The sequence below is a fragment of the Eurosta solidaginis genome, chromosome 3, assembly GCF_040869045.1.
Source record: "Eurosta solidaginis isolate ZX-2024a chromosome 3, ASM4086904v1, whole genome shotgun sequence".
Classification (NCBI taxonomy): Eukaryota; Metazoa; Arthropoda; class Insecta; order Diptera; family Tephritidae; genus Eurosta; species Eurosta solidaginis.
Genome location: NC_090321.1, coordinates 147,926,733 through 147,946,628, shown reverse-complemented (window position 1 = coordinate 147,946,628; position 19,896 = coordinate 147,926,733). Strand labels below are relative to the sequence as shown.

General features: G+C 39.3%; 1 protein-coding gene across 9 annotated transcripts in view; it reads left to right on the top strand.

Moving 5' to 3' along the window:
• Window positions 1-8,133: 8,133 nt before the first annotated feature.
• The window catches only part of Mmp1 (Matrix metalloproteinase 1), a 422,620-nt gene continuing 410,857 nt past the window's right edge, over window positions 8,134-19,896 (top strand). For 8 of the 9 annotated variants that reach the window (XR_010950917.1, XR_010950915.1, XM_067773240.1 and 5 more), the window contains exon 1: window positions 8,184-8,520. The gene's annotated coding sequence lies outside the window, so the exon portion shown is untranslated. Of the gene's footprint in view, window positions 8,521-19,896 lie in introns of all 9 variants that reach the window. The other variant, XM_067773236.1, reaches the window with a different exon arrangement.

The following is a 19,896-nucleotide window of genomic DNA, read 5'->3' as shown; positions in this document are numbered from 1 at the left end:
TTAGACTGATTACTTGTGCTGACGAGCGGTCGGCCTGTATCTTTAAGAAAATAATTTCTTTGGTAGGGGAGGTCTGGATGGGGGCCAGACTCGAGGCCGTGGAACGGAGGGATCTCCCCCTTCGACCGAGGGCTCGGGTGTGGTTGCCTGCCGGGCCATCTCAGCCGGAGAAAATACTCGAACTAATGCGTTACTGCAACCCGAACCTTCCGACGCATAACTGGAGGGTCCTCAGAGTAGAGGAGGCTGTTGGGCCACGTCGGCAAGTGCTGATTCTGCTAAACGCAGAGTCCACCGGTCCTCTCTCTGACACGAGGGGAGTTATCTCCTATGGCCTCGAGCGTGTGGTTCTTAAAATCTACCACGCCGATTCCAGGGGGGATGGTTCCTCTCCCACAGAGACTGTTCGGGAGGTGGAGGCGTCCGCAGGGGAGCCAGTACCCATGGTTGTGGATGCTGACTCCGCTAATTTGGACAGCGAAAGCACTGTTGACGTCCCGTCAATAGCGGGATCTGTCATCAGTGCTAGTCGTCTGGATGATAGGGCCGAGGAGGAGCTCCTGGCCTCCGAGGGCGAATCATCGATGGCGGGATCCGTCATCAGTGTAAGTCGTCTGTTGGGGGAGGAGGAGGACCTCCTAGTCTCCGAGGGCGAAGCCGCCAAGGATGGGGTGCAGAAGAAGAAGAGTGGTGTTGATGGAAATCCGTCAAATCAATCTTCAGCATTCTAAGGCGGCTTCCGCAAACTTGTTGCTCTGTCTTGAGAAAGGCGGAGTGGATATTGTCCTTGTCCAGGAGCCGTGGCTGAGTAGTAACGGCGGAAAAATTTCTGGATTAAGGACGGGAAAATTCAACACCTTGGTGCATGGGGAGGCAGGTAGGCCTAGATCCTGTGTGCTTATTAAAAAGGAATTTAAAGCTTTTATTCTCTCTAATTTCAGCAATGCTGACGTAACCACGGTCTGCCTCGAGCGAGGCAGTAGCGAATTGTGGGTGGTCTCAGCGTATATGCCCCATGGGGACGTAACGGGACCACCGCCTGTGATACTGGGCGAAATCACCGCTGAAGCAAGGCGGAGAGGTGTTGGCGTAATCATAGGTGCCGATGCTAATGCACACCATAGCATATGGGGGAGCTCGGATACGAACACCAGAGGTGAGTCTTTATTTACTTTTATTGTAGATGAGGGACTTTGTATATGTAATAGGGGGAATGACCCGACTTTTATTACTGCGGTAAGGGAGGAGGTCTTGGACCTCACCCTGGTTAGCAGAGAACTGGAAGATCGGATATCTGGATGGAGGGTTCTCAACGAGCACTCTTTCTCTGATCACCGATATATTCAGTTCTCGGTGAATGAAGAACGTCCCGGTAAAATATCTTTTAGGAACCCTAAAAGTACCAACTGGGACTTGTATTGTAGGAAGTTGGGAGAGCTATTGCCTGAGGCGCCTATCGCTGGTTCGGACCTGTCCGAATCTGAAATAGACGATCTGGTGGAAAACTTCACCTTGGCAGGCAATAGCGCCTTTCAACAGTCCTGCCCACTGAAAACTTACAGGGGGAAGGGCAAGCCGCCCTGGTGGTCTGATTCCCTTGACGACCTAAGAGCGTCCAGTAGGCGGCTCTTTAATAGAGCCAGGAGGAGTAGACTACCCTCGGACTGGGAGCTCTATAAGGTGAGTCTGGGGATTTATAAATATGAAATAAGGTTAGCCAAGCGGGATTCATGGCGAAGCTTCTGTGAAAACGTGGAGGGCTGCAATGAATCCGCGAGGCTTAGAAAAATACTCTCTAGGAATCCCGCCCCTCGGGGGTATCTGAGAGATGATGGTGAGGACTGGTCGATGAGTAGCGAGGAGTCCCTGAGACTTTTACTGGACAATCATTTTCCCGATGTCCCAGTTGCGCAGGGATCTTCGCTTGCGTGTTCGGCGGTTGCTGGCCATGCAGAAATGCCTGCCATCCCACTACGGGAAAGTCAAATATCCTGGGCTATAAATTCGTTCAAGCCCTATAAGTCACCCGGTCCGGATGGCATCATTCCTGCGCAACTTCAAAGGTCTTTAGGGATTTCCTGCCGCTGGTTGGCCATCATCTACACTAACTGCCTCAGGCTTAACTATATCCCTAGGTCGTGGCACACGGTTAGGGTCATCTTCATTCCGAAGGCCGGCAGGGGCTCTCATGTAACACCTAAGGATTTCAGGCCAATCAGTCTCTCGTCGTTTCTTCTAAAGACGCTTGAGCGGCTGATTGACCTGTACCTACGAGAAAGGATACCTGGGGGGTTACTGTCGGCTTCACAGCATGCGTACTGCAAAGGCAGATCGACGGAAACGGCTCTCCATTCGATTGTAAAGCAAATAGAGGGGTCTCTAGAACATAAAGAATATGCTCTGGGTGCCTTTCTAGACATCGAGGGGGCTTTTAACAATGTTCTACCGGGGGCAATCGAAAGAGCTCTGGTGGGTTTAGGAGTCGAAGCGGCTCTGGTTGAATTTATTAGCAAACTTCTATGCGGCAGAATTGTCGCAGCGGAGTGGGGAGGAGCCATAATAAGGAGGAAGGTGTGCAGGGGCACGCCACAGGGAGGTGTCCTATCTCCTCTGCTCTGGGTTGTGGTAGTCAACGAGCTTCTTGTGGAGCTGGAAGCCAATGGCTGTCGGGTGGTTGCCTATGCAGATGACCTCGCTATCCTAGTCAGGGGCAAATTTCTGGGCACCCTGCGCGATGTTCTGCAGGGATACCTGGATACTGTGGCTAGGTGGGCTGAATCATGTGGAGTGGCGGTCAACCCGGGAAAAACAGAATTGGTTCTTTTTACAAGGAGATATAAGATACCCGACTTCAGAACTCCTTCGATTGGAGGGGTACCGTTGGTACTTACTGACAGGGTTAAATATTTGGGAATTGTTCTGGACAAGAAGCTGTCCTGGAGGCCCAATGTGGAAGATAGGGCCAGGAAGGCCGCGGTTGCCTTGTACTGCTGCAGGGGGGCTATCGGAAAGAGATGGGGGCTCTCGCCAGGAGTAGTACACTGGCTTTATGAGATGGTTGTCAAACCGATTCTGCTATATGGGGTGCTGGTCTGGTGGAAAGCACTGGACACGGCGAGCACCTCCAAAATGCTAGTGTCAGTGCAACGGACGGCGCTTATCGGCATCAGTGGCGCTATGAGAACAACACCTACCTTGGCACTGAATGTCATGCTGAATATACATCCAGTAGATATTGCGGGAAAGGCAGCCGCGGCCCGGTCGTTGGTCAGGCTTCGTGATATGGGTTATATGCTTTCTGATTTCGGACACTCTAGCCTTCTTACTAGTTTCGACTTTATCCCGGACAGGACGGACTATTGCATGCCGGTGGCCGCTCCCTATACAACCTTCACCCCAGTCATTCCCCCGAGGGAGGAGTGGAGAAGAGGAATTATCTGGGGCATGGGACCGGTTAACTTGTTCACGGATGGGTCGAAGTTGGACGGAAAGGTTGGCGGGGGGGTCTTTTGTCAAGAGCTAAATGTAAGCCGCAAGTTTAAGTTGGCTGATCACTGCAGTGTATTCCAAGCGGAAGTTGCTGCGATTAAGGATGCGGTGGATGAAATGCTATCCAGCGCTACTACGGTTAGGGAATTTAACATCTACTCTGATAGCCAAGCGGCTATAAAGGCCTTGAGCTCAACTACAGCGCGATCGAGGGTGGTCTGGGAGTGCCTGACCACACTTGCGATTGCATCGAATTATTTTACAATTAAGATTATCTGGGTCCCGGGCCATAGTGATATTCCGGGTAACTGTCAAGCGGATCTCTTAGCCCGAATCGGTACAACTGAACCGGATGAAGATGGCTGTAGGGATTTCGGGATTCCGCTAGCCACCTGTGGATTGCTCTTCCATAGCTGGGCCTCGAGTCAGCTCAGCAAACGTTGGGCGGACACTACGTCTTGTAGGATATCAAGATCTTTCTGGCCGAAAGTGGATGGCAGGAGGTCTGCTGAAATAATTGGGTTCACTAAGGCTCACCTATCAATGGTCATTGGGGTTTTGACAGGGCACTGTCCCATGGGTATCCATGCGGTACGTCTCAATATATTGGAAACTCCATCCTGCTGCAGCTGTATGGAGGATGATGAGGTGGAATCACCAAATCACTTTATGCTTGACTGCCCAGCTTTTGCCAGAACTAGGCGAAAGTATTTTGGTCGTGACTCACTTGGATCTCCCGAGGAGCTATCCAAGGTTGAGATCGGGATCATTCGGAACTTTATCGTTGCTACCCAACGATTCTCTAAGTAGTTATATCTACGTCACCGTTAGTTTAGTTTATTATATGTGGTATCACAACGGACCGTCATGTTGTCCAAGTGAGCTTCCTCTCATCAGGGAAGCTACCACCCAACCTGACCTGACCTGAACCCCAGACTTTTTTTTCTCAGACGTTTTGGCAGCGCACTGCCCTCAAGTGGCCCGATGAAGCCAGGCTAATCCTGTTTTTGGTTTTTTTTTTTTAATTCATACATACTTTTTTTTTTTTTTATGTATCCTAATTCTTATTTATGTGTTATTTATAACTTTTTTGTTACCGAGTCTTTGAGAGGCAGTGGCTTCTCGAGCGACGAGATCTAAAACCGCTCAGCTACAGAGAAACTCATCAGATGAGAAATATAGATTCACAAAATACAATAGACTAACGGGGTTATTCTGTGTACTTGACAAATTGTCAATAAGTTGACAAGTAATCAGGATTTTTATCAAGTTGACAAATATTTCTATTCTGTGCATAGCTTGACAACTCTAAAAAGCTCTACGAACTGTGCTTTTCACCATATTGGGGTGAACTAAATTAGCTAAGCGTGGGGCAGTTGAGGGCGAGCAGTTTAATGTGAGTTATAAGTAAGTAATTTGATGTAGTTGTACGAGTATCAGTCGTAGCACAGTGGATGACGTACCCAACTCACACGTTTGAGGTTGCGGGTTCAAAGCCCACTGCAATCAAGCATTTTTTTAAATTTATTATTTTTTTTATTTTATAAATTATTATTTTAATGGACTGTATTTTATTTTCATTTAAATCAACGGTTTAGTGCAACAATCGCGAAATGGAAAAAACGTAAGAGTTAAATATTGTTCTTAATTTTTTGTAACAAATATTTTAAAATCATAGTTTTTTCAAAGAAATCAATAGTGGAACGTGCTACGCATGAGCAATTGGAGCGATATGTCTCATTTTATGCTTCTAACCACGAAACTGGAATAGGAAAAAATAATCCGCTGGGTTTTTTGCGGGTCATTTCGGCATGGCTTTGGGGACTCCCTCGGGGCATTTGGGGTTTCCCTCAGGGTCATTTGGGGATCATTCCGGAACGGGTTTGTGGACTCCCTCGGGGTCATTTGGGGGACAATGCGGGATTGTTTTGGGGTCCCCATCGGGTGCATTTGGGGGTCGTTCCGGAATCTTTTTGGGGACTCTCGGGATAATTTGGGTGTCTTCCGGGATGATTTTGGGGACTCCATCGGGGTCATTTAGGGGTGTTCCCAGGGTGAATTGGGGTCCTGCGGGATGTTTTTAGGGACTCCTTCGGAGTCATTTGGGAGAATTCTGGAATGGTTTTGGGGACTCCCTCGGGGTCATTTGGGGGTCATTCCAGGATCCATTTGGGGACTCCCTCGGGGTCATTTGGGGGCCATTCCGGGATGGTTTTTGGGACTCCATCGGGTCCTCCCGGGGTCATTTAGGGGTCGTTCCGAGATCTTTTTGGATACTCTCTGGGGGTCATTTGGGGGACAGAACCCCCAAATAACCTCGAGGGAGTCCCCAAAACCATCCCGGAATGTCCCGCAAATGCCCCCGAGGGAGTCCCCAAAACCGTCCCGGAATGATCCCCAAATGACCCCGAGTGACTCCCCAAAACCCTCTTGAAATTACCCCCAAAATCCCCAGAGGATCTTCCCACAATAATAGCAAAAGTAATAAATCTTCCATTTTCTATCGATCGCACAATAACAGAATTCTAATTTAAGTTTATCCGTATAAATTAAATTATCAAGAGCGTTTGACTTATTGACAATTTGTCAGCGAAAAGGCATTTTATTTTTTACATAGAATAGCAATTACTTGATAAATTATCAAACTTGACAAATAAACAAGATGGTGAATTTGTCAAGTGCACAGAATAGGGCTGTAAAAGTAAATATAATTTTTTAATTATTAAGAGAAGATATAACCGTCTTTTTTATGGCAAAGAGCGAGTCCGAAACATCAATTATTCTCGAGTGAGGGTTATAATCTTCACACAAACCTATAAAAGGTTCGTGTACTTGGCTCATGATATTATTTCTCAACTTGATGGTCAATTAAGGGGTACAAGAATAACTGCGATATCAACAGAGAAAAAAGAAATGAATACCGCATTTACTTACCCTTTGTTAAAATATGTACAAACTTGCACAATAATGGCTTTTAAAAGCAGTTAATATACGGAATTTATTTATTTTTGGCATTCTTTTTGTGCTTTTCGCATTTTTTAGGTTTCGTTAAGCTGTGCTATAACCTTTCTACTATTAAAACGAAATTTAAATGTCATTTATTTCAAGTCGTTTAAACTAAGTTGGTGAATAGTACAATCGATAAGGCAAGCGGCAAAATCGTTAATAAATTATATTTTTAATTTCCTTATTCGGATTCGTGGTGTTGGGTCCAAAACACGGACATTTCTTTCGATATTGCATGTGTTGTAGCAGTTGTGAGCTTCAGTAAAGAACTACCGTACTTTTTTCCATACCAATTCCTTTTTGCTTGAATTTTTTTTAAATTGATAATAATTTAGCGCAGTAGATTGAGGTGTAATATAAATTTAAAACGTATTGGTATTGCCGCTTAAAGGTGAGAAATTCGAAAATCGGCAAAATTTACGATTTTCCATTGAATGCCCATAGTCGATTTTCAATAAAAATACTTTCCCGAAAGCAGAAAATTTCCTTGCATTTTTGCATGCTCACCCCATAAAAATTGAGCACACAAAATAAAATAAATAAAAAAATATTATTTAAGAATTCAGTTTTTTCTTACATATTAATAAAAATAATTATTAAATAATAATAAAATGGTCAAAAATACATCAAATGCATGCACGGAAGATCAAAATTCAAAAAAAGAGTAAAAATGAAAGAAAATATTCGTACCTACTCTACAAAGAAATCTACCTTTTCATGGATTAGATCCTGAACTGCTTTTGTTATGTTATATGTTTTGTTTTGTTATACATATTTTCTTAAATTTGTTTGTTAAGTGCGAAATAAGGAAGATGAGCACATCTCAACTCCAATGCAATATAATTTGATTCATTTTAATTGAACAAATGAACGACGATCAAGCAAGCGACATTGAGAATTACCAAGAACAAAACTCATTGAAATTATATTCATGAAAAGCACACACTCTACGAGGAAAGGGGTTGATAATTCAACTAAAGTCTATGTACATGTTCATATGTGTATTTAATAAGTGTTGCCGCTTTAATTGAAATAATCTACAACTTATGCGATTGATGAGCCAGCTGTAGCGAAACTAAAAGTAATTATTAGTAACAATTTTAACTCGAATAAAAATTACAGCTACAACAACAATAACCCCGATTAGTTTTCAGGCTCATTTTTTGTACAAATTGGTGAGACCTACATTTATGATGATGGCAAACATCTGAATTAAAGAGGGGAATCATTTAATAGTACGGACATTTGGATGGTTGCCGACCGCTTTCCAAGGAAGATCGCGTTCTTACAAAAAAAATGGTCTGAAATATAAGCAGGAATCTTCGATATGCAAAGCAATCACACTATCCACATATCTGGCGCCTACTAATGTACACTTTTGCTCTTATTACTACCTCCAGCGTCCATCAAAGTAATCTAAATACTTCGCAACGTATAACGGTTGAACACAAGATAACCAAATAAATACATTTTGTTTATATTAACTCGACAACACTAATTGTTGTATGAATGTATGTATGTACATTAAAGTTGATCTCAGCTTAAGCGTTTGATGCTCACACTTTGGCTGCTGGACCCCTTGCTCTCTGATGCGAGTTGTCTATTTTCCAGCGGTCACTTGTCATTTGTCACCTGAAATATATCGCGTCCTGTCTGTCTGTCAGGTATAAAAGTATTTGATTAACGTGTTTTTAAATTCAGTCTAGATGAGATCGCGCATACATTGCAACAGATCAACGATCGGAGCAGAATCGCTAATCACAAAACTGATTTTTGTTTCTATTCACACTTGTTATTCTGTTTGAGATTTTCATATACCGCGTCCGATATTATCATTCAACTAGTGTAGTGAAAATATAGTGAAAAGTGTTCCGGCATACTCGTAGCGCTTCCGTTTTGTCAAGCTTATACATACATACTTATGTAACTCTTTATCTCAAAGGTATTTCCGAAAGTTCAAAGAAACAATTAACTTTCAAGCTGTATCGCGCTTATCATTAGTCAGATCGCCGGTGTAACTGAAAAGTGAGTCATCTACCTAAGTATAAAATCTTTAGATATAACAGTTGATGTGTCACATACATATGTACATATGTATGTGTACTCGTATGTGCGTGTGTTTATATAAAATATCAATGCAAATTTGGTTCATCAGTCATGTTTGATAACGTACAGTTTGTGTTGTGCTTTATTTTATTGGCGGGACTTCGAGTTTTTATCACAACTAGTGCTGTTTTATTTATGTCAAAGATTTTTCAAAGAATAAGATGTTGCATGATCGAAAAATAGTGTGAAGCAAGCTTCACAAGACTCTAGTAGGTCACATTCCCCACTCACCACAGCATAATTTGTTAAACTACCACTGTCTGTATTTATCATTTAACATTTAATTGTACATTTTTCATTCAGCTAATCTGATCAGAATTTTAATATTTATTCTCTATAACTCCAATTAATGTATTGTGTGTGCTTAAATTATGTTAAAAATTGTGTTAAAATTTGTGGTGTGGTGGAAGTGACCTACTAGAATTTTGTGAAGCTCCGCTACTTTCCACTGAAGTTTGTGTATGCAACATCTTTATCTTTGAAAAAACTTTGTTTATGTACTACTTTTTTTTGAACCCTGCGTGCTCAGAACCAGCGAGCTGTGTATAATTACTAAATGCCAGTGATCTGTCAAATAAAGTAATAGTTAGCGTTAACAGAAGATGATGAAAACGGTCCGAGTTAATACCGTGTTATGAGTACGATAACGGATCGAACATGACTGGAATGCAACTTTCGACCCTTGCGGAGCACATACACTTAATTTTGCAAGAGTCGATACTGCTGAATGTTTCACATGGGCAATTTTAAATTTTTGGTTGGTGTTCAGTAATGTCACAACATTTGTAGCAAAAGTACTCACAGCGGAGATTCTGAAACAACACGTACCCAATTCCCTACGCAGCCTTTCTGATACAAACTGACCGTTATAATACACTCATGCGATCAGCATCAACATTTCTACCCACCACAAATATGTATATTCGTGATTTCAAAAGACTCAATTTCAGAGACAAAAAAATTGTCTGGCTTATAAAACATTTAGAAAGAGAGCTATCTACTAAAACTACAAGGGAAACTAAAAAAAATCGTATTTCCAAAGCAAACTTGATATAGGCCTACCATAAAGGATTCTATGAAACAACCTAAAACTACGCGGTATTAATTTGTTGCGTCCCTCCCCCAAATTGTCATCCTCCCAGCAGATCCTTGCAGGGGCACTGCGCCATATTCTCCTGCTCCGGAAAGGTATCGAACCCAATCCGGGACCTGGTTTTGCTGCGTTTGCCAGAAAAGAATCTTTTTTAGACGGCAACACTCTTCTCAGTGTGTCACGTGTAAGGGATGGTTACACCAGACGGGATGTTCTGGGCTAGACCCCAAGACCCGTCGTCCCCGTAACTTTTACAAATCTTTTGTGGCACTTTGCTGTTCACTCCCAAGGTCGCTCATAGTCTGGGCCTTAGCCCTCACATAGACTGCATGTATCCATACAGTGACCATAATTCGTTTGACGACCAAACGTTTGAACCCGAATCAGCTGCCAGAATAACTCTGTCCTTTTGGCAAATATTAGAAGTTTTCTAGGACCAAACTTAATTGATACTTCGAGACCTAGCAACTCTACCACCCCTAATAGCTGCAGCCTTGACCCGGCGAGTGCACGACACGAACACAGAGCGTGATCAACCGTTTCTTCCTGCAGCTCGCGCTTTCTAGTCTAGTTCAGTTAGTATGCCCATTGAGCCTTAAGTCTTCTCTCTTCAGAGATATAAGTCACTTTGTGAGTCTTATATCGTAGGATTTGCACATGATCTTTTAAATTTCGCAGACCTGCTTTCAGAGCTTGTTTTTTAAACTATATTTATTTATAAACTACATAGTTTTAAGGTCCAAATGTTGCGTCGGCCACAGTAGTGTGGGGTTTTCTTAGGGGGATCCCCCTTGCAAATGTTTTGCAAAGACATCAAAAAGTCTGAAAAGCTTCTCAGATAAAGCTGCTTTAACGCCAAATGGTAGGAACAAATTTAAATAGCTCAACAAAAATTGGGAAAGAAGCATTGCATCTCAACGGAGGTATTTTGAGGATGATAAGCTTACAAAGTTAAATTTTTTTATGTAGGAACTAAGGAAATAAATTCGTTTTAATTCCAATATTAAAACTAACCGTTTTGTTTATTTTTAAATCGTTAAACCATTTAAAAATTTTTTTATATATTCAAGTATTTCTAAGCAAAACAACAAAAATGTTTGTCATTTCATTCCAAATTAACTTACTTACTTAATTGGCGCTTCACCGTCTAAACGGTTATGGCCGTCCAACAAGGCGCGCCAGTCGCTCCTTCGCTTCGCCATCCGGCGCCAATTGGTCACACCAAGGGAGTTTAAATCGTTTTCCACCTGGTCCTTCCAACGGAGTGGGGGCCGCCCTCTACCTCTTCTTCCATAGGCGGGTTCCGATAGAAACACTTTCTTGGCCGGAGCATCATCATTCATTCGCATAACATGGCCTAGCCAACGCAGCCGCTGCGTTTTAATTCGCTGGACTATGTTGATGTCTGCGTATAGCTCGTACAACTCATCATTAAATCTTCTTCTTCGAATCTTTCGAAGAACTTCCAAATTAACTACTAACTAGAAATTTCAATTTAAACATGAAACTTTTTTCTACTACATACATATACATATAACCAAACCAAATTCGGTTTAGAAATCAAACGCTTAATGTGATAAATGTTTAAGACAATTCCCTTTTTTATTTTATTTATTCGTAAACATTAAAACTGTAGGTAACATACAAAAAGGCCCTACATTTTTGACGAAAAATAGAACAACTTCGGATGAATAGCCACTTCCATACGTTAATATATAATTGCAATTGTTTTGGGTCTAACGCCTTCTTTTCGGGTAAAAATATTGCAATATCTGTAGACACAAAAGTTTTTCTCGATAACTTTTTAATGCGTGGAGCGTTGAAACAATCCCGTAAGTCTCTGTAGCGTCAATATATGAAGTTACAACAGTCTCGACCACTTTTTTGCGGTAAGAAAAGGGGCTCACAGCTGCTTTGGTTGCATTGGTACATCGTTGGTGTAGGTGGCCTCGCCTGCAGTTTCCATTCTACTTTCCACCTTTTCAATGAGGTCGTATATTTCCTTGCCCGATGGTATGAGTTGTTTATGTATCCCTGCACCCATGATTGAAGCACAAGAGGTTTGCTCGGCTGACAAACTTTTTGTCAATTGCAGCCATTTTGCTCCCAAATCTTAACTGTGTTGTTTCTTTGCGATTTTTCGAAAAATATTAGTAGTATAAATAGGAAGCAATCAGTTTACAAATTCCCGAAAAGTACTGAACTGCATAATTCCTTAGAAAATTTTTTTTTATTTTGTGATGAATTTATTAACTATGTCATGATCTGGCCGAAGATAGGTAATTTTTGTGAAAAGTACCGTCACCAATGAATCATACACTTTCGTAAACCTATGAACATACGAAACCTAAACCGCTTCGAAATTCATCGAAATGTCATCAAAAATTTCATTAGTAAATAATGGAGATGCCATAACGAAATGTACTCATTGAGCATGCTAACTTATTCATGCCGTAAGAATTTGTGGAATCGTTTTGTATTTGAAATATTATGTATATATTTATTTGTAATATTCGGACCTCGTGGATAGTATCAAACTAACGTGTTGTGAATATTCTAAATTAAAAGTTTATTCGGAACACTTCCATGAACACCTAACGGAAAAGAGCTTTCTGAAATTTAATAATAAAAAGGTGAACACTCCCTGTGTAGCAGGACCGCACAAAAGCTTAACTCTTCTGTCAAAGCCAAGGCCGTAATATAAAGTTCTAAGACAATACCCCATTTTATTTTATTTTTTTCGTCAGTTCATTGCGGCTGCTGAGTAGAGTATCACCCCATGTCGGCTGCCAGTTCGAAATAGTCCTATCTCAAAATATTTTTCAAAAATTTCCAAACTCAGGATTTGTCATAAAAAAACGTATATCAGAACTAGGTTGAAGAACGCCTTATCTCAGAATGCTTTTATTAACTATCTCCTATGTCAAAATGCATTGAACATATGCTCAGATAGAGAGTTTTTGAAACAAATTTTGATAGTGTATTTTTAAATAAAATTCTGACGTACGGCATTCTTCAAACTAATTCTGAAAGAATGAGCAAACCAACATAACTCTTTATCAATTCGCGAAATATTTATTAGAACATGAATTATTTCCCCCAAAACCTGTTGGCATTTACAAATTTATTATCACTACTAATATACTACTAAAGGTACTTTTCTACTACAATTTTCGCTGAAGGGGATAGAATTATTCCTCATTTTCCCTACTTCTTAAAAGCAACCCGTCCGGATTTTTCAATTTGGGAGTGTCAAAGCTCTGTCCTCATTGGAGAACAACCCTCTAGTAATTGAATCATGCCTGCAGCGCCTTGTAAACTGATGGGGCCTGTTTTATAAAGCAAACTACGGATATTTCCGCGGTTGGGGTTTAATTCATGTTCCTAGAAGAAATAATCTATTTAAAAACTTGAATAAATCATACACTGGTACTACTTTTATTAAAATTTCTTGCTTACATCGACTTTTGTCTATTGAGCTCCAAAATAATTTGAAAAATAAAAAGAATTACAAATATTTTAAAATTTTTCAGTTACAATTTCAAACAAACTGAAAATATTTAATTTTTCAATTCTTTGCACGGAAAAAACTAATTTTTTCAATACGTTTACTTTTTTCATATATTTCATACCGTTCAGACTCAATTCCAATCCTGCTGGCTTAAAATTTAAACCCTTTTTAGAATGTACTATATTCTTCTCTCAACTTTTCCAGCCTTTTTTAAACTATAAACAGACTTTTAATAAAAACATTGTAGTACTTTCGACCGTTTCCAATTTCGGGAAAGAAATTTTAAATTTGGTGTAAAACTTAGATCGGTTTAAAATTTAGGCTCAAATTTCTAGCCGTGTAACAATAACTTTTGGGAGATTTTAAATCTCCTTGAATTATTGGAATTTTTCAACCGTGTGGATGCATGCAATTAGCCTTGAAATCGTAGAAGGTTTTCACCGTATTTATCTTCTATTATAAATATACTAAGCATACTTTGTTGAAAGAACCGCCAAATCATTCAATTTATTCAAATATGAAAGAATTTGTTTACATTACAGTGCTATGCTAGTACTTGAGAACGCCTTTCGTAAAGACTTCTGATTATTTCAGGTCCCATATTACGTTTTACGTTCAGTGACTAAAAACTATTTTCACTCAAATGATAACTGTCAAACAACTGTCAAACGATTTCTAAAAATTATGATGATTTAAGGATCTAACAAGTACTATTTGTCGCTAGTTCACATATTTCACCAATCCGAAACTTACCTATTGCGATTTAAAAAAGAGTTTCGATCACGAATCGTAAAATGTAACATGGGCCTAGGCTTTAATTTATCTAATTAAAGCTGCAGACGCAGAAGTTGGCTTGCAAATTTCGTAAAAAATTCTTACACATAAGCGCACAAACTAAGGCATCAAATTTCGAGGTTCCTTTGGAATCACGGGTTTTCGATGTTTAAAAATGACAATCTCGAGATTCGGGATCATCCAGGGAGTTTTATCTTTGAATCTGTTTTGGTTTTTAAAAATAATTATATATGTACGTATACGTACACAAATAAAAAATTTGTGTTTTACACTTTTTTAACACATGTGTTACATATGAAAGTTCGGCCAATTCAAAATATTTCTTTGTTCTAAAAACATTCTGTAAAGATATGTAAGTTCATAAAGTAACATCCGAAAGGCTAGATCTTAACTTTTTACACATATAACCGTCAGTTGAGAAACATCTTTCAGACTCTACACTTGTAGTGGAAACTATAATTATACTCCATTTATAAATGTTAACCACTAGATCCATCGGATAAAAAAATGTATGTATATTTCCTTTGATAGGATCATCAAAATTTGTAACGTCAAAAGAATTTTTTACTTTATCAAGAAAAGAGGATTTCCTGTTGCTTGACACTGAAACTTAAAAAATAAGCAAATTAAAGACATTTAAATTTGCAATCTGAGATCCTGAAAAAAATTCCGAAATCCCGGGATTTTATTAAATGTAATCCCGGGATTTCGGCGTGTCAAATTGGTTCGGAAGGCCCGGGATCGGGGTTCCCAGGACTCGATGCCTTAGCACAAACCCTACGTCTGTGTGTACCTAAGTGGAAATGAGAAGACACCTTTCTTAAGCGTGAATCATTTGAGGCACCATTGAACATACAATGCTGCTATTAAATGGAATGTGCTTCTCACAAGAAGGCACGAACTCCCGTGTAATGAACCGGATGTGGCTTTGAACATAAATGTAAAACATAAAGAAAAATAATGGGTTTACACCATAAATAAATATTTTCATGTATAAAATTTTCACGCTCCAACAGTTTGCAATTAACAGGATTGAGCGAGTTCAAAAATTTTTTCTTAAGTTTTTCTTAAATACTCTCTGCGATCACTTAGATTTACTAGCCCTGTTCCCTCATATAATCCACGTTTACTTCTTTTAAATCTTAAACCTTTAGAAGCGAGAACGTCTATTCTTTCTTTGACCTTTTTATATTGCATCATCCATGGGGATAAAGATTGTGTTGCTCATCTTGAGAAAATTAATTTTAATGTTCCAAGAAAGGAACTTAGAAGCTTTTACCCTTTTTATGGCATTAATAGTAGAACGAATTATGTCAGAAATGTCCTAATTACCCGCGCTATGAGTGAATATAATAAGATTTTATCGAGTTTGATTTCTAGTTGTTACATGTGCAAATTTTAAGCCGAATTTCAAAAGCAACAAATATTGATAATGATTTATTGTCTGGGCCTGAGGAGACAATAAAAACATCAAACAAAAATGTGTTTCTCAGGGGGCCCGCGACTTAAAAGTACTAAGACATTTTTTTAATTCAGGAGAGTCTTTAGTTGTTCCATGTGCAAATTTTAAGCCGAATTTCAAAAGCAACGAATATTGATAATGATTTTTTGCCTGGGCCTGAGGAGACAATAAAAACATCAAAAAAAAAAAATGTGTTTCTCAGGGGCCCGCTATATAGAGGTACTAAGACATTTTTTTTATTCAGGATCGTCTTTAGTTGTTCCATGTGCAAATTTTACGCCGAATTTCAAAAGCAACGAATATTGATAATGATTTATTGTCTGGGCCTGAGGAGACAATAAAAACATCAAACAAAAATGTGTTTCTCAGGGGGCCCGCGACTTAAAAGTACTAAGACATTTTTTTAATTCAGGAGAGTCTTTAGTTGTTCCATGTGCAAATTTTAAGCCGAATTTCAAAAGCAACGAATATTGATAATGATTTTTTGCCTGGGCCTGAGGAGACAATTCAAACATCAAACAAAAATGTGTTTCCCAGGAGGCCCGCGATTTAGAGGTACTAGGGTTTTTCTTTTTAATTCAGGAGAGTCTTTAGTTGTTCCATGTGCAAATTTTAAGCCGAATTTCAAAAGCAACGAATATTGATAATAATTTTTTGCCTGGGCCTGAGGAGACGATAAAAACCTCAAACAAAAATGTGTTTCTCAGGGGGCCCGCGACTTAAAAGTACTAAGACATTTTTTTTATTTCAGGAGAGTCTTTAGTTGTTCCATGTGCAAATTTTAAGCCGAATTTCAAAAGCAACGAATATTGATAATGATTTTTTGCCTGGGCCTGAGGAGACAATAAAAACATCAAACAAAAATGTGTTTCTCAGGAGGCCCGCGATTTAGAGGTACTAGGGTTTTTCTTTTTAATTCAGGAGAGTCTTTAGTTGTTCCACGTGCAATTTTAAACCGAATTTCAAAGCAATAAAAACATCAAACAAAAATGTATGTTTACATGAATTCGAAATCGTTAAGTTTTGGTGGTGACACTGATGAAGGTACATCTTCCAACAATACCACCAACTCTGTATCGGAGTCCAGATTATTTAAATGAAAATTATTTAAATGAATTCGGTACCCGTGAATAATGAGTTTTTGCGATCTGAAGAAGTCAACGAAATAATTCGTCTAGGTCATCAAAAGTGTCCTGTTATTTTTCCACGTGATTGTCATGACGAGGCATTTCCTACCTCATTGTTAAACAGAATCTTACCAAATGGAGAGAAAGTGGAGCGCGACTGGTTAGTGTGGAGTGCCAGTAGCAATGCTTTTTATTGCCTACCATGTCGTCTGTTAAGCACCAATACTTTAAATCGACCTAAAATTTGTTGTGCGGTTAATCGAAATTCCAGGTATGAGAATCTATACTATAAACTGCCATCACACGAAAATACTCAAGATCACATTAAATGTTATATTCAATGGCGATCTTTACAAAATCTAATTCAAAAGGAGGCTATAATTGATACACTTACCAATGAACAGCTAATCACTGAAACTCAAAAGTGCAAAGAAATTTTATATAGAGTTTTGGACACTATTTTATTTTTGGGTGAAAGGGGGGGGGTCTAGCTTTGAAGCCGAAGGTATATATTTTGGTGAACGAAACGATGGACATTTTTTGAGCATCTAAGATCTCATAAGCCATTATGATCCGATACTCAGAGATCATTTGGAGAAAGAAATTTCACAACAGCAGCACAAACGTTTGCAAGTTCACTATCTTTCCCCAGACATTCAGAACGAGTTTATAGAAATTTGTGCAAAGCACGTGAGGGAAACTATATTAGATCAAGGCAAGAAAGCCAAGTATTTTGCTATTATCGTTGATGCTATCCCTGATGCTAGTCACGTTGACTACGTTCATTTTTCGTTAACTCAATTTCAGTTCGAAAGCAACAAATTTTACAATTCCAGAACGGTTTTTGACTAATTTGCCATACTCTAGGTAAACATGAAATCCCATTAAAAGATTGTCGTGCACAAGGTTACGATAACGGCGCCAATATGAAAGGAGCTTACAACGGAGCCAGGGCCGTAGAGAGAAAATCCGGGCCCGGGCCTAAACAATTTACGGACCCCCTATAAAAAATCCACTAATACAGTTGATTAACTTGAATTAATGACGTCTCCTTCATGAATCATTATTGATGCATTACATCAAAACTAATTTTTGCCACATCAAGTAAATGATTTTTGGACTAAGAGCTGACAATAAAATTAACACAGAATATTTACTATTTATACTATTTTATTGTAACGTAGAAATAAAATTCTCTTTTAACAGCCACATATTGTTTGAAATAATCTTTTCTAGTTATTTGGTAATATATATTTCTGATAAATTTAGTGATAATTATAAATTTTAATTATTCAATATAGAAATTTCGGATATCAAAGAGTGGCTTTACTTGCTTTTTTCGCTGCAAAATTTTTATAATAATATAAAAAATTTAACTGTCTTGCCAAAACGGATTCAACACAAGCGTGGCAAGTCCTGAAATTCGCTCTTGAGATGAACATGATCTATGAAAGTTTTTGATTCTTGAAAGGACGCTGAAAGAACGTTCTGCACTAGGTATAGTGCAAAAGCACCGTAAAGCAACACACATGTTGGGGAAAACTGTATACAAATTTTGAACATATGTAGATGCCATTTAGCAATTCCAATGGTGACAGACCTTTATCAAAATTTGCTTCGTAAATGTGTTTCAAGTAAATTATTTCGCATTCTAAGCTTTGAGAAATGTCCGACTTGTATTTTTCGACAAATTTTGCTGCACTCGCCCGAACCGTAGTCTCATCCATGCCTTAAATTGCCACAAAAAGCAAACGTCTCGTTCAAATTTCTCATAGCTGCAAATCGTTCAGTAATGCCAGTAATTACCGAATCATGGAACACCAAGAATGTATTGTTTTTAAAATCAGACTCTGGATCATCCGTAATCATCTCATTTCCATTATCTTCAAAAAGTCTTTTGGGTTTTCTCTTTCGAATGTCCGGAAACTTTGGCGAGATGTTCAATTGAATAGCAACTGTTTTGCATTCGTTTAAAATTGTTTCCCATTGGTTCCTGATCAACTTCAAATCAGCTACTAAGGCGTCTAGATGTCGGACCTCAACATCTATGGTGGCGTCTCTAGCTTAGAGGACCACGTTTCTTTCATTAATGGTAGTCAGTATTTTGAACCACCGTAGTGTGATGGTAGCGTACTCCGCCTACCAAAACTCCGCCTAAAATTTTAGAAATAAGGTTTTTCAAATTAGAAGAAAATTTTTCTAAGCGGGGTCGCCCTCGGCAATGTTTGGCAAGCGCTTCGGGTATATTTCTGCCATGAAAAGCTCTCAGTGAAAACTCATCTGCCTTGCAGATGCCATTCGGAGTCGGTAAAAAACATGTGGTTCCCGTCCGGCCAATTTGTAGGGAAAATCAAGAGGAGCACGACGCAAATTAGAAGAGAAGCTCGGACTTAGATCTCTTCGTAGGTTATCGCGCCTTACATTTTTTTTTTTTTATTTTGAACCAATTGAGAACAGCAAGATATATTCTAACTTGTTGATGTACTTGAGAATGCCGGTAACATCGCCGTATGCTTGCGTAGTAAAACTTGGCTTTTGGCTGAAAGATTATGAAAAGAGCTCGGTACATGTTTTTTAGGATGTCCCATCGTTGTGGAGTGCTGCTAAACATAGTAAAACATTTTTATACAACTCCGAAGAAAGTAATTGAAGCCGTACAACATTCTTCAGCATCAACGCCACATAACTTGAGACTGTGGGTTGCACAAAGCGAGTAATCAGCATTCGAGTTTTTGTCGAGAATGTGATCTAGTGGTCCGTTGTAAGCTCCTTTCATATTGGCGCCGTTATCGTACCCTTGCGCATGGAAATCTTCAATCAAGCATGGCAAATTAGATCAGCGATTTTCTGACCAGTTTTTTGGCTACAATTCACGAAAACCAAAAACCGTTCTTGAATTGTAAAATTTGTTGCTTTCAAATTGAAATGGAGTTAGCGCAAAATGAACGTAGTCAACGTGACTAGCATCAGGCATAGCACCAACGATAATAGCAAAATACTTGGCTTTCTTACCTTGATCTAATATAGTTTCCCTCACGTGCTTTGCACAAATTTCTATAAATTCATTCTGAATGTCTGGGGAAAGATAGTGAACTCGTAAACGTTTGTGCTGCTGCTGTGAAATCCTAACTTTCTTCAAATGATCTCTAATTATCGGATCATAATGGCTTATGAGATCTTAGATGCCCAAAAAAATGTACATAGTTTCGTTCACCAATACCTTCGCCTTTGAAAGCTAGACCTCTTTCACCCAAAAATAAAATAGTGTCCAAAATTCTATATAAAATTTATTTCCAATTTTGAGTTT